This window comes from Cupressus sempervirens, chromosome 6 (assembly GCF_028749045.1).
Source record: "Cupressus sempervirens isolate cs-2001-9-10 chromosome 6, ASM2874904v1, whole genome shotgun sequence".
NCBI lineage: Eukaryota > Viridiplantae > Streptophyta > Pinopsida > Cupressales > Cupressaceae > Cupressus > Cupressus sempervirens.
Window position 1 is genome coordinate 205,899,928 of NC_143123.1, and position 16,638 is coordinate 205,916,565.

General features: G+C 36.5%; 1 protein-coding gene across 4 annotated transcripts in view; it reads left to right on the forward strand.

Annotated features, from left to right (window-relative positions):
• Nucleotides 1-16,638, forward strand: part of LOC149551954 (Peptidyl-tRNA hydrolase II (PTH2) family protein) — a 124,509-nt gene that overhangs the window by 61,114 nt on the left and 46,757 nt on the right. For 2 of the 4 annotated variants that reach the window (XR_016352835.1, XR_016352834.1), the window contains exon 8: nt 11,392-11,608. The exons of the other annotated variants lie outside the window; for them this stretch is intronic. The gene's annotated coding sequence lies outside the window, so the exon portion shown is untranslated. The remainder of the gene's footprint in view (nt 1-11,391; nt 11,609-16,638) is intronic. 4 annotated transcript variants of the gene reach the window in all.

Sequence of the window (16,638 nt, forward strand, 5' to 3'; positions counted from 1 at the left end):
TCTCTTTTGGAGAGGGCTTTCTTTTTTACGGGTTTTTCTGCTTTTCTCTATTTATGAGAGATTCATTTGCACATGGGTACCTGACATGGCCTTGTAGCCAAGACCCATTATTGCTTCTCTACACGCTTTCTCCTCCCTAAGTTGCACTTAATGGAGTTGGTGTGAATGAGGTATATTTGTCAACTGATTTCCCTCGTTGATTCAAATAACACTAGTCTACTTAATTTACTTGGGGAATTCTTAGGGCATCAGCACATTATGTCTTAAGTCATTTAATTAAAACACATCATAATCTTATGTAAGCTTATGTCTCACCTTGATCCATGTAACCAGGGGGTTCTCATGGTAATTTTTTTTTATTGGTAATATTTCGCTTTTTTATTGGAGCTACGAACCAGTGAGGCCACAAATCTAGGGGACCTTATCCCTAATTCGAACACCCAAGACCTAGGAGCATAGAAGCCTGGCAGGGACATCAACCCTGAGGGGCACTACCTACACACCCAATGTGGGTTTGACATGGGGTTTGGAAACACTCCTTGGCCAACGGCGATCTTGAGAGCTGACCATAATTATCTCCATCTCCACCGGTCTAAACACTGTGATCTATCTCCATTATTTCTCCATACACCTGCACCTATCCACCACCACCATGTATGACAACCAAGGCAGGCCCAAGCAACATTAACACTATTTTGGACCAAGCGGGGATTCGAACCTTGGTTGCACCATTAATAGTGAAACCACAACACCACTACACCACAAGGTGACCCCTGGGTTCTCATTGTAATCTTATTTCGTTATATTCATTGTAATGACCCATACCAGCAAGGCTATAAATTTTTCCAGCACGGTATTAAGATGTCCAATACTTTCCTATTCCGAACAGTCCTTTTCCCTCCTTGTTAACTCTTAGAATCATAAATATACCCCGTTGTTTATACATAACCAATAAATGTGAATCTCATAACAAACACTCAAAAATAATTCGTCTAAGTCCTTATTGGAGCTGATTTTCATAATGATATTAAGGATTCGAAAGTAGGAACATACATTACAAACCAAGAACTAAACTAGTAACCCTTCCATAATTCTGAAGTACGTTATTGCATTAAATAACAACAATACAATAACTAGCTACTTCTGGTTAACTCATAAGACGTTATTGTTACATCCCAATTTTTAACCTAGTTTGAAATATAGCCATTGAGGTTCGCATGAAGTCAGTTGACAGTTTAATTTGATATAATCTGGCGAAATGGTATGTTAGTTGATCGTTATGATTTCAACTGCAAATGACATGTTAGTTGATCGTTAATTGCGAATTCATGAAATTAGGATGAAAGGTTAACTGTTATGATTATTTATAATTATATAATTTATAATGTGATTATGGAGAAAATTCTTGCAGGGAGCATGCCGAAGGGGTGGAAGCATTGTCAGAAAAGAATTAGGCAAGGCGTCACCATCACTGGGCAGACAGATAGAGGACTCAGCGACTCAGAACAGAATACATCTATGGAATCGCATGAGTTATTTAAATAAATAGTTTAATTATAATAATTGAGTTGTTTAATTAATAAAATTATTTATAAAACATATTTTAAAGGATTTTAAATTATTTTTGACGTAGTACTTTTAATAATTGTTTATAAATGTTCATTTAAATATAATCAAATGATTTGGCACCATTATTATTTAATAATTTAATTGTTGTACATTATAATGATCGAAATTATAAGAATTGTATTATTATAATCTTCAAATTTTAATCTTCCAACTTATGTTCTTGCTTTTAACCGATTAATGTTGGCATGTTTAATAGAATTTATGTTTTCTTTTTAACTCATATAAACTTCTTAGGAATTCAAATAGATCTTGTAACTATAGGTAGCTATATAGGCAAGTCGACCTTTAGATAAGAGTTTCGATGATTGTTTTGGGAATAACTTCTCCCTCTCTGCATTTTCGTGACCCTTCCAATCACCTGCTATTGCTTTCAATCAATATCAAGAGTAAAAAATTAACGCTCTCCTTTGGCTCTGGTGCTACGGCACATTCATTCCTTTATGCTCAGAAACCTGTCTAAACCATTTGTTAATATACCCATTGTAGAAGGGCATCGACGTGAGGAAATGACACCAGGGAGTAGTGATAAGGCATACGTCTTCCTCTCTTCATTATTCCTTTCATATGATCACTGCAAGAGAAGTGTGGGAGTTTATTGTTTCCGGTCACAGAGTACAAAACGTTTAGGTCACGTAAGTTTTTGCATATGCTTTTCCGCTATTTAATATGACTAGGAAAAGCCTCTACCAATCAGCCGTGGTTCACAATGAAGTAGTCAAGGAACCGTCCAAGCATTTTAAGGAGTCACGTTCTACAGGATTCTCAGTTTTGCTTTTCTTTCCATAACAGCAGTAGTAGAAGATAGTGATATTGACATTATACAGTTCCATTGAAATGCAAAGGATGAAAGATGAAGTTAAATATTTATACATTTGTATTTTGATCCTAATAATGGAAACCATGCCGTACAATTAGGCAAATATATGTTGGAATCAAATTATAACTAAAACCCAAGTTGTGAATATATTACGTTTAAGACAATCTAAAACAATAAGAGAAGATTCTTGTTTAATTTCTTTTTGATAATCTTTGTTTTCAACTTAGAGTATCATCCTTGATTAAGCTACAATAAACTTGAATAACAATTTGATCAGAACTTAATTCATTCTTTTCTTTCATAATGAGATGATTAATGAATCCACACCAAAGAATGTATGTGGTGAAGAAGTTGTAAAATATCTTTGTGATCTTTAATCTGAAATACACCTGGAAATCACTGGCCTAATGGGCTGATTATGGTGAGGTGGTGTGGATGAACCTGTGAATAAGAAATGCAAGAATGAAATCAGTAACCTATACAGTCATACATACACAAACTAATATATATTAGCTCATGCCTATCCCGGTTATGGTGATCTCCTATTGCCAAGTCGTATGGTGTGTATATATATATCATGATGCTCGGTGGATGGAATGATGTTCCCTGTCAATTCCGGGTAGGGAGGGCCTTTCTCGTTAGAGAATGTGTGGGAATAAGTTGTGGTCCAAGGTTGGGTGGTTAAAGCCCATGAGAATGTTTCACCTCTCTCAAGATGTCGGATATGCGTTAGAGAGAGATTAGCCGTGCGTTTAATTGTTTATTAGAAACAGGTATTATCATTTTTGTTTATAAGAAGGTAAGATTTAATTGAAGTATTTCATTGTTATCATCATTTTACTTTCATATAAATGAATATTGAATATAAGTATTTATCTAATCTTGAGAAATTGTCACAGATAAGCAATTGAAGGAAAAGAAATCTGAGGCTCCAATTGATTGTGTGACAGCTGGAATCTTAATTAATACAGTAGTATTGGAAGCCTTAATTGAATCCGTGGTATTGAAAGCCCTAGTTGAATCGGTGGTCGTGAAAGCCCTAAATTGAATCCGTCGTTGCGAAAACCCTAGATAGAAATCTGTCGTCGTAGATGCCCTAATTGAATTTCGTGGTCGCGGAAGCCCTAAGTGGTAAAGCGGTATCAGAAGCCCTAAATAAACCAATGGTAATTGATGCCTAATTGGTAAGATGATATGTGATGCCCTAATTTAAATTATAGTTGTAATCATCAAATGAATTTTGGGATAGCAGTCGATTTGAGAAAATTTTATAGTGTATTTGTGGACTAACCCGAATGGTTGCAGAAGCATACTTAAATGATTTTCAGTCTCAGTTTTCCGAGGTATGTGATTTCAATTTCTGAAGTAATTTGATTAAAAGGTTTTTCAAGTGTTTAACTAACTTTAACAGTAATCTTCTTCACATGAACATGAATGATGTAACTACCTTCTTATAAAATTGAAGTTATAACTGTATTCTTTGAGTATGTTGAATGTTAATTTAGACCCAGAAAAAAAAAAAACCGGTTGTTACACGTTATTGTATTATACAACAGCAATACAACAACTAATACACAAACCAATCCTAAATAAAGATTTAACAGTCGAATTGGAATGATAAGATAAAAACCTGTAAACGCGAAGGAAACACCTGAAGTGATGTTTCCGAGATAATGGGTTTGCGTCCACTGCTTGCTAGCACGAGGGGCTACGTCCTCCAACTAGTTGAAAGATGAAGCTTTCTCAAACTCTCGCAAGAGAGAGAATTGAACTGAATAATAAATCAAGCATGCCAAAAGTATGAATCTCATCATCTTTTTATCTTCACAACGGTGACTTTTTAGCTTCTCCCTGGTAAATTGTCTTATTCCTCCTCGTCCTCTTGTGACCACATGAGATATTGATTTGACCTTTAATAATAAATCTCCAGATAACATAGTTAAATTTAATATTAAAATTCATTCCTTCTTAATAATTCTAATGTCCCCAAAGAAGGGACATTAGAAATCTCCCCTCCTTGAGATTGCTTGCCCCCAAGCAATCAGTACCAAGATCCCATACAAGTCTGCAGGTAGCCCTAAAATCCAAACTGAAATCAATTTCAGCCATACTGTGAAACCGAATGTCTCTCTACAATAAGACTTTCAACCAGATCCCTGGATCCCATATGACTCTCTGAAAGAACTCAGCACCTGCACCCGTAATCTGTTCAACACTGACCAACACCCAGACCACAATAAAATCCTCGTCCAACCATAGATGTAATCTGCCAACACCTGGGTCCCAAACTCTATTATGTTGCCTCATTGCTATGATGAGATAGAAATATATCCAAGGTCGATGTATATTCCAGTAGAGTGTCAAGACCTGACCTAAGCGGATGATGTAAGAAATGAACTGCTCAAAAGCTGAAACTATCATCCCATGGACATCAAAGTTCATACTGTCGGCATAAACTTGGAGAGTTCTCAAACGCATAGGTGCTATGAGTATAAAAGATGTTGAGAATCTACCCACAAACCTCAAAAAAATACTACACTGAGAACTGTTTAGAGGCTGATGAAGAAAATGTGCCCAACTCCTGAATGAAATGAAATGAGAAAATATGTTCAGACTGATCCAATGATAAACAATTGAAGTTGATTCATCAATCCCTTTTTGAGATCTGGATTCACTGCTAGAATTTGAGCTCGGATCCTAAAGTCTAAAATCAAACTCTTCCTCTTCATGGCAAATAAGAGGTGATTCCTCATTTAACACAAAAAAAGGATTGTCAAACGATCTATCAGCAACAATTTCAAACAAGGGGTTGTCAACAAGCTGAAAATGTTCTGAAGTTTTCCTACTTAACTGTTTGGAGTAGTTATCCAAGTCATACATCTGCTGAATGCTTCAAATTCGTCAATGACTTCCTGGAAGAACTCCTGCCTCATTCTATTCTCATGTTCCTGAGAGTGATTCATGATTCTAATCTGATTTTCTGCTTCTTGAAGAGAAATTTGGACATCATCTAATGCCTTATGATTATCCTTAAGCTCCCCTTTGAGCTCTATAATGGATTCAAGAGCTGTTTTGACCACCTGCAGATCAACAACATGCCAATCTTCTTTCCCTTGTCTTCGTGCCTTCCTGTAGATATCCTCAACTAGCTTGTGAGTGACATCATAGTGTACTAGAGAAGTCACAATTCTATCTCCATTAACCTTCAATTGACTCCTTAAGGTGTGCATTTCTTGATTGTGATTTTGAAGTGGTTCATCGTTTTGTAGGATCATCTCGGTATGTTCTTCTAATTTTATGTCATGGGCATCCGAATTAAAAGGTTCATCATACCAAGATTCCAATCTGCAATAATCTCGAGTGCAACCACCCTCACCCGCCTGTTTGTCAATACTAACCTCCACTTCGCCAACATAAAAACTTGTACCCTGGGTAACATCTTCCACGTGGTCACTGGAAAACTGTAAATTAATAGGAGTTGACTGCTCTTCTACTTCAAAACCCTCAATTTGATGACCTTGATTTGTGGAGCATTCATCATACATAGTTTTGCACTGCTCTTTTGCAAGGAGATCTTCAGCTAATTCAAGATACTTCTTTTTTGTCGTGTTTGTCCAATTTTGGTGCTCTAAATGAAAATCCAAGTAATCATTGAATGATAATACATTCTGAATTTTGATAGAAAATTCTTCGTACTTTCCAAAAATGTCAAGGATCTCTGCTTTCGTGTCAGCTTCAGACTTCAGGCTTAACTGTTCTTGTAGTTTTATAGTATTTGTACGCCCATTACCCACAGCAGCAGATGAGCCCATATCTCTGGCATATGAAATATAACCAGAAGTTATCTCATTTGCAGATGTCACTACTCCCCGTGCAGTTACAGCTGTTTGTTGATTATGTAATGTGACATTTTGCTGTGATCCTATATTAGTTACTGAAGTGACAGCCAGCAGATCTTGCAAAGCAAGCAGGCCATTAGATGAGTAGAAACTCTCACTTTCTCTCAAATTACTTGCCCTTTTCTCATTATTAAATATTTGCAAAGGGGCTGATGCATACCGTGGTCCTTTTCTCAAAATGGACGGAGTGCTTGTCAAGCTCTTTGCTGCATTTCTTACCACCACTTCAGGCTCTTTCTCACATATGTAATATGATGGATAGAGACGGATTGAATTGTTGCTTGATACCTCCCTCTGTTGAGCATCAAACAAACTACATGTCTGGCCAGTACAGCCAGGTGGACTTGCAGCATCAGAAGTGATAAATGAAGCAGCACCATCATATAGTTTTGGTAACTCATTATGCCAAGAACTATAATTCAGAGACTTCTTCTGAACAAAATGACAAGTAGACTTCATATCTAATGCACCTCTTTTATTTACAGAAGAGGGTCCTATAGAATAATTCCTTGTTCTCCTTTCTTGCATGTTATTCTTCAAACCCTGAATTGCAACCTTTGATAAAGATATCTCTTGCTCTAGTTGTTTTATCCGAGCATCATATAAATTCTTTCCTTCCCTTTCTGCAGCAAGTAGCTCCTCAGGTTGTGCATTTTCAGACTTGCATTCTTCACTCCAATTATACGAGAAAAGAGTGTCCCCTTGCTTCAAAAGGGATCTATCTTCTTGCAGATTAATTTCTTCTGATGTCAGGGATGCCGTTGCCTCTTCAGCGTCATCAGATAGAATCTCAAGTTGGCTTTTCAGGCTAGTAATAATATCACCCTCAAATCTTCAACGGCCTGCCCAAGTGACTCTCTTGGGAATGCATACACTTGTGCAAATATTGTGCCACTGAAAAACACCAAGCCAACAACCTCTTCACTGCTGCCAACTTTAATAACTGTGGAAAAACATTAATTAAGAAACCTCTGAAAAAAGCAATACAAATAAATGGGAAATGATAGATTAAAATGTCCAACCGTGCATGGATTTCACATCAGCAAAAGGGCAAAAGAAAGTCTACTTCATGAGGACCCCCCTGGAAATGACACTTTATCCTCATTAATCAAATTTCAATCAAGCAAAGCCTTAGCTGCTTTTAACTGTTCAGCCAGCAATGCAATTGCTTTTAGAAGAGCTTTCTTCATGTGATTAGTCTTTTGCATATCCTCCTGCAACAATGGCAACCTTCGTGGACTGTAAGATATGTGAACAAGGATTCTCTCATCTATTTCTCCATCAGCAGAGACGGGTGCTGCTCCTGCAATTGCCTGGACTACCTGTACATGCATTCTGCAGTTTCCTACTAACAACACCCACGATATGCGGCAACAGTCTGACGTTTTTCCTACTTTTTATGTACTCTCCGATTCCTCAAGTCCAAACTCAGCTTAATAGATGTTGCCTTAGTCGTAGGACAAGCTTTGTTAAATTTCCGCCTCACTTCTCCAAATTTGACCCAATTTACTCTTCCACATATTTACAGCTGGCACTGGTTCCCTTTGTCTGCCGTTACTTCTGAATACCTGTGATTCCCTATACAACTGTCGAAGCCCTGCGATTCCTTTTGTCTGCTTTATTTATTAAAATCTCTATTTAGCGCCTCTGTGCCAGAGAAGGGGACTTCTATGATTATCGACTTGTCTGTTACGTTCCAAATGCTAAACCGCTCCTCTCACGATATATCAAATGAAATATTACACATCCGCTGATTTTCTTAACAATTGCCTCTCCACCGTCAATTCTGTAGCTGTCCTTGACACTTGTCAATCCAATTCGGATTGGTCATTGAAACTGATGAATAACATCTTTTGACGAGGAATGATCACGTTACTGTTTAAAATAACGCTTCATGACAGGTGGCCTTCGACGACTTTCTGAAAACTGACGATGTCTGAAATGAAACGGCTCAAGCTCTTCCAACCCACAACATGAATAATTCCCTTGTCTTTCCCGATATTTCAAGAAAAGAATTGTGTAACGATGAAGGAATGAACAAACAGACCCAGTCTCTAATTTGGAGAATGCTGGCAGTTGAAGAGAAAAGGTTCGTCCTGTTTATTCCTGTCGTGAGAGAGTCCTGCGAGGTGAGTCTACTGGAGATGATTAAGAGGCCATTGCTGAATGCTCAGAAAATCACCCTCCTACCCGATGTGAATGTATTTACTTGCTCTAGATTACTCCTGAGATGGCTACCTTATCACATCAGGACTTTCACGCTATTCTTAAGACCTTCCAACAGCTGTGCGAACGTGCCTTACTGTGATGCTTTGAGGAAACACGCGATGTCAACACCTGCCAAGTAATAACCTGCACATGTTTTCTTTATACTGTCCGAGTCTCACCATGGAATGGTACATGCCGGCCTCTAAACCTTACTTCAATAATGACGACGTCTTGGCTGGAGAATGCGTAGAACTTTTCAATGTCTGGGATATAATTTTCATGATTATGCAATTTCAATGGTGCCTTTCCTACACATGCAATGCCTTCTGCATCTAGTTTTCTTCGATAGTTGCAAGCACTAGAATCAAAGACTGAATCACCAAAATAACAAGGAACAGGTTGAAGATGAATTCTTTTCTGATTTCTGTAAAAGAGTGGAGATACTTATTAAGAAGGGTGTAGAAATGGTCCAAGTTTGCAGTGAAACATGAACCAGATACATATGAATCATCATGCGATTCTATCTCCCATACAGTTAGAAACCAATATTCTCTGCAATGCTTCCAGAAAAAGAACTTTATCTGATGATATCCCTATTTGGTCCTGATCTGTTTTAGTTTTCACTTCCTTTGTAGGTGTGTTTACAGATGCAACTTTGTTTACGTAACCCGCTCTCACTATTCTCCAGACTCCCACCTATTTAGAAAAGATAGCAGCTTACTTCTGAAAGTTAAACTGACTGAACTCAATTTCTCTACCTGGTCGTAAGCTTGAAAGATCTATGTTCTAAGCAGAATACCTATTTTAGCCCAATTTCAAAGTCTCAATGCGAATGACTGAATAACCTTCACAGGATGGCAAGATCGGAGGCTCTGATACCACTGTAATGATCCGTACCAGCAAGGCTATAAATTTTTCCAGCACGGTATTAAGATGTCCAGTACTTTCCTATTCCAAACTGTGTTTTTCCCTCCTTGTTAACTCTCAGAATCATAAATATACTCCGTTGTTTTTACATAACCAGTAAATGTGAATCTCATAACAAACACTCAAAAAGAATTCGTCTAATTCCTTATTGGAGCTGATTTTCAGAATGATATTAAGGATTCAAAAGTAGGAACATACATTACAAACCAAGAACTAAACTAGTAACCCTTCCATAATTTTGAAGCATGTTATTGCATTAAATAACAACAATACAATAACCAGCTAATTCTGGTTAACTCATAAGACGTTATTGTATTATACAACAACAATACAATAACCAATACACATAAACCAATCTTAAATACAGATTTAACAATCGAATTGGAATGATAAGATAAAAACCTGTAAACGCGAAGGAAACACTTGAAGTGATGTTTGCCGAGACAATGGGTTTGTGTCCACTGCCTGCTAGCACGAGGGGCTATGTCCTCCAACTAGCTGAAAGCTGAAGCTTTCTAAAACTCTCGCAAGAGAGAGAACTGAATTGAATAATAAATCAAGCATGCCAAAAGTATGAGTCTCATCATCTTTTTATCTTCACAACGGTGACTCTTTAGCTTCTCCCTAGTAAATCATCTTATTCCTCCTCGTCCTCTTGTGACCACATGAGATATTAATTTGACCTTTAATAATAAATCTCCAGGTAACATAGTTAAATTTAATATTAAAATTCGTTCCTTCTTAATAATTCTAATGTCCCCAAAGAAGGGACATTACATTCATGTACACATTAAGCATTTGCATCTTGTGATAGAATATAATTATTCTCTCAGATGTGTGTGTGTCCACACATGCATTTGCCACCACGAGTTTCCGGGATGGTTACACATTTCCCTGCACTAGATTTTAGGAACCATTTTGGGGGATGACAAAAGGGGACAGGTATATAAAATGTCTAAAATCTAAAATATATATGGAGTTTTTAAGTAGACACATGAAAACATTTATATAACATGTATATACAATGTATAAATTATAGAAACATAACATTTGTGTATATAACTAAAATTGAGAGTTCAAATGAGAATCAAAACCAAGCAAATTATCAAAAGTCAAATGTTAATACTATGGGACAGCCAAGGGACGTACTCTAGGAATCTCCACACTCTTTGGAAGTCCCTATTTCGAGGATGGGTCAAATAAGCCCACGTACCTGTCCCTAGGTAATTTGGATGGACACACGCACAAATGTATGTATTGACAAATCCTTGGTTTAAGTAATAATATCAAAACACAAATCTGATTACTTCACATTATTATGTCAACACAAACCACACAATTATCAAAACATGTCAAATATAATACATATATTAGAGAGAGAGAGGAATTTTCATCAGGATTTCAGCTGCTAGGCTTTTTTGTTTTGTTTTTGTTTTATTGTTTTATTGTTTTATCTTTGATATGTTAAGAGAGAGAGAGATTCTTATTCTATGGAAAATTCAGCAGCATTTCACTGGTATGTTATTGTGGCACATTTCCATTTTTCTTTTCAGTGTCTTCTTTTTAAATGTTTTGTGCAATATTGATAGGATTTTTTGTTTTGTTTTTATTTTATTTTTAATTCATTGTTATATCTTTGATAGGTTTAAGCATGGATTAGGGGTCCACTCCTTTATATATAAAAATAAAAAATACTAAAAACAATCTTATTAGCATTTTAACTCACACCTTTTAATGTAACACAAAATAGAAGTAATTTTACTGTAGAACTTTTTTTCAAACTAGAACGGGAAAATCCCCATAATTAAAAGTATTGTAGTTTGGACAAATATATTTGTTATTTATAATCTATACAATGTTTTTAAGGACAATTGTAATTATACTGATAAAAAAATATTTTTCATTTTTTAGGGTTGACTTTATATCTTCTTGGACAAGAAAATGGCATCTACAAGTACAACAAACCTATGGACTTTGTTTTGAAACATGGAACATTAGGTACTACAGATGGAATAGTAATCTACAAGTGTTGTGGGATGGATATGGGAAAAACATAAATTGCTTCAAATATCAAATTACATGGATTGTTGGTCAAGATTCAAAGCCACGTGTACAAGCAGCTCAAAAGGTTAATAATGAGGCAAAAACTTAATTACTTGCATGCTAAGTTCTTTTTTAGGTGTTGAGTTCTATTTTTAGTATGCATATTTTTCCCTTATTATAGGAAGAAGTCATAACTTCTTTGTAGTAGGCACAATTTTTGCAAGCTTTCTAATTTTAGAAAAGCAGCCTAAATATAGGACTTTACTTTTGGAGTCAAAAACATATAAATGGAGCCAATTTGTTAAGGCTAGACACTGAGAGGAAGAGAACTTCCAAGAGAAACTGAAGAAAAAGGGGAAAGAAAATTTCAGCAAGGAAAGTGGATTCAATTAGGCTTGTAGATAGAAATTGCTGTACTTTATGCTGTAAATTTCTAGATTCTTCCGAAGACATAATTTTCAGCTCAAATTGGTGATTCAATAAGAGTCAGTGTTTGGACAGAGAGAGGAGGATATTGAGGTTGAGGCTGAAATTATGTTTGTATAATTGCTGTGAGAATCTTGAAATCTGTCGTACGAGTTCTTGCTCTTGAAGCTGAATAAAAGTGTGGTTGCAGGTTTTCACACTTCGAATTTGTTGTGCATATCTGTTTTATTCATTATTTTTTCATGAGAGCTTTCCCTGTTGTTTATTGTTGCTAATTAACCCAGAGTATTGGCTGTTACAAATCAGATAAATATTCTTCTTGTTTCTATTCTATGAGATTTATTTGAACAGTTAATAAATAGCGGGGTTATAGAAATTAACATGTTATTAAAGCTTTAATCTCTGAATACAAAAGCCAAGCTTTGTGACATAGATTTTAGGAAAAAATAAATTAGATTTTAGTTTCTTAAAGGGTTTCATTCTACAATGGCAGCCAGTGTTTGATATGAGCATAGGCTTGAATGTGCTTCAAACTACTTGCAATGAAAGGTTCAAATTAGATCAGTTCTCAAGGAGAACATGTTGTGTGCCTATGCTTTTATAGTAGTGATTCCTCCAATTAGTGATCCCATTTCCCTACATGCACATGAAATCAAGGAGGCCAAGACACATAGGATTATCCTTGATAGGAAAAGACACTACTAAGGAGATGTGGTATGCACTCACAAAACTATATCAGAGCGATTATTAGAGTCATAAGATGATGCTCAAGGACGAATTGCATAATACCAAAATGTCTAAGGAAGACATCTTATGTGTCCAGGTTGACTTAGGTCAGGGACGAGTTTGTTTCTATTGGTGAGACGATGAGTTGGTGTGCATAGCATTGAATGGCTTTTCAGAACATTGGGATATGTTTGTCAAGTGTGTTGTATTTTAGAGATGCACTTCTGGATTTGATTGTGTTCATATTTTTTCATCAATGTTTCAAATCACACTTAGTGATCCATCATCAGGATGAGAAGAGCTGGAGGAGATCTCCTAGTTGGCTGGGCAAGGCTTTGGGATGATTTTGTCCAAGAGATATGTAAAGGTGCTTAGCAAAGAAACCTGGAAAAGAAGGTTGAAGATGAAGAGAATGTTGCTCTTGTAAGCAAAAGAATGCAAAAGGCCAATAAAGGGCCAAGTGAAGAGTCTTCTTCCAAGAGTGAGACAAAGAAAGATCTGAGTAAAGTGTTTTTGCTGCGATCAATTGGGCCACTATGCTAGTTAGTGCCCAAGTAAGAAAAAGAAAAGAAGCAAAAGAAACAGGTTACAACTACTGTAAAGGTGGACGAGTTTTCAACATGGTTTGAGAATGAGTTTTCACTCATTGCCCCCCTCTCAAGATTTTCTGCCAACAATGTGTGGTGTATTAATAGTGGGGCTTCTCACCATATGAAAGGAGTTAGAGAGTGTTTCACCAAGTTGGATTTCTCTATTGAGTTTGGAGATAATGCCAAATACCGTGTAGTTTGTGTTGGTGCTTTTAAGATTCAGAGGGAGTCTAACAAACCCCTATTTGTGGAGGATGTGGTGTATGTCCTTGGCATGACAAATAATTTAATATTTGCATCTACTTTGGAGGACAAGGGTTACATTGTGACTTTTCAGGAAGCAAATTCTACATCCATCCCAAGGATTCCAAGGTAGCAAAAGTGATTGGTGTTTGCACAATAACTTGTTTCAATTATTATTTGAGCCATTGCATGCATTAGTTAGCGGTAGTAAAAGGCTAGGAGAATTTGTGACATAGGAGGACGGACCATACTCACCATGGAGCACTTAATGTGCTAAAAAAGGCTAGGAGAATTTGTGACATAGGACAGACCATACTCACCATGGAGCACTTAATGTGCTCAAGGAAATAGTCACGAGGCTTCTTGAGATAAGGCCGAGAAGCATGAGGTGTGCTAGGCTTGCACACTGGGGAAATATGCCAAGACTAGTTTTTTGAGCAGTGACACTAGGTTTGAAGCGATTTTGGATCTAATATTCTTTGATGTGTGTGGACCCATGTCAATAGTATCCTTGAATGGGTATGAGTATTACGTTACCTTCATTGATGATTGCTCAAGGAAGACGTAGATATATTTGCTGAAAAAGAAGGTTGAAGATGAAGAGAATGTTGCTCTTGTAAGCAAAAGAATGCAAAAGGCCAAGAAAGGGCCAAGTGAAGAGTCTTCTTCCAAGATGAGACAAAGAAAGATCTGAGTAAAGTGTTTTTGCTGCGATCAGTTGGGCCACTATGCTAGTTGGTGCCCAAGTAAGAAAAAGAAGAGAAGCAAAAGAAACAGGGTACAACTACTGTAAAGGTGGATGAGTTTTTAACATGGTTTGAGAATGAGTTTTCACTCATTGCCTATCTCTCAAGATTTTCTGCCAACAATGTGTGGTGTATTGATAGTGGGGCTTCTCACCATATGAAAGGAGTTAGAGAGTGTTTCACCAAGTTGGATTTCTATATTGAGTTTGGAGATAATGCCAAATACCATGTAGTTAGTGTTGGTGCTTTTAAGATTTAGTGGGAGTCTAACAAACCCCTTTTTGTGGAGGATGTGGTCACGAGGCTTCTTGAGATGAAGGCCGAGAAGCATGAGGTGTGCTAGGCTTGCACACTGGGGAAATATGCCAAGACTAGTTTTTTGAGCAGTGACACTAAGTCTGAAGCGATTTTGGATCTCATACACTTTGATGTGTCTGGGCCCATGTCAATAGTATCCTTGAATGGGTATGAGTATTACGCTACCTTCATTGATGATTGCTCAAGTAAGACGTAGATATATTTGCTGAAAAATAAAGATGAAGTCTTCAATAGGTTCAAAGAGTTCAAGGCTCTTGTTGAGAACTAAATAGGGAGGAAGATTAAGTACCACTTCATTCGAGATAGTAAATTTGCAGAACATTCCTACAAATGAACAAGTGGCAAACATATTGATGAAGGCTTTAATAAAGGGAAATTTTGTATACTTATAGGATAAGTTGGATGTTGTGTAAAACACCTTCCTCACTAAGAGGAAGTTTTGATTTTTATATTGTTATGTGGAGCCTAATCAGACTTAGAGGTTATTTTTATCCCCACTTCATTCGACGCGGCTTCCCCCCATATTTTTCTATGGGGGTTTGGGGGCAGCGCCCCTTGCAGGGTCCCGAGCCAGAGCCCCAGACAAGCTCAAATGACTTTATTATTATATAAGGTGTCGGGAGCCATTTTACTATTGATCAAAATATTCTAGCCCTAATTTTGTATGTGGCAAAAAGCTTCTATAAAATGGCTTAGGGTTAGGGATTTTATTATGTATGATGAGATTGTAGCTTCTTGCGGTGGTATTGAATCGCAAGGGATTGCATATTGTAATCAATGGATAATAAGAATATTGGACTAGCTGTTGGTGGATGTAGCCCAAGGATTGGGTGAACCACGTTAAATCTGTGTCTTGTGTTCTCTTTTGTGTGCTTTTTTATTTTTTGATATTGGTTATATCTGCATGTAATTATTATTTTTGATTCTTTAATCCTAACATTTTGTATCTTGAAACGCATTTGCATGTTACTTGTATGTTGAGTTCTTTTTTGTTACTTGTATGTTGAGTTCTGTTTTTAGTATGCATATTTTCCCCAATTTTAGGAGGAAGCCATAGCTTCTTTGTAGTGGGCATAATTCATGCAAGCTGTCTAATTTTAGAAAAGCTGTCTAAATTTAGAAAAGTAGCCTAAATTTAAGATTGTGCTTTTGTAGTCAAAGACTTATAAATGGATCCCATGTGTTACGGCAAACACTGAGAGGAAGATGATTCCCAAGAGAAATTGGGGAAGAAGGGGAAAGAAAGTTTCAGCAAGGAAAGTGGAGTCAATTATTCTTCTAGATAGAAATTGCTATATTTTCTACTACAAATTTAAAAGTTTTAGATTCTTCTGAAGACATACTTTTTAGCACAAGTTGGTGATTCTGTGTATATCTTTGTTATTCATTATTGGTTTCATGAGAGTTTGCTTCCATTGTTTACCACTTTTAATTAACCCAGAGTATTGATTGTTACAATTCAGATAAACAAATATTCTTCTTGATTCTATTCTATTAGAGTTGTTGAGCAATTAATACGTAGCTAGGCAAAATAACAAAAGGGAGATAAATGGGCCTTTACTTTTTCCACTAGGCAGTAGATACAAGGATTAGGCAATGTAAAAAAACATTGTTCTAATTTTTTCCTCCATGTAACAGTCCTAGAGCATAACCTTTGTTGAAAGGTACTGCATGGAATAGGTAATTGCAATAAGAGGCCAAGTTGGCATGTGCCAATTTTCTATATACATTTAATTCAGTCTTTCAGTGAGACCTTATTGACAGCAATTAGTCACCATATTGACCATCATAAAAAGATTTGAAGGCATTGAATTGTTATGAGTTGAGCGAACCATTATTGTAGGAAACTTTTTGACAACACAAATCTACAAGTAGATCAAAAAATAATTTGGACAAAGAAGGGTTGCATTATTTTATTTAACTAGTGAAAAAATTCTAGCAAATCATAATGCAATAATGGTTCACTCAAGTCATGATGCAATAATGGTTGAGTGAGATGAGTTACATCATTGTGTCTAATAAGTGAACCTCAATTCTACAGCTTGTTGTGACCTTTACACACATCA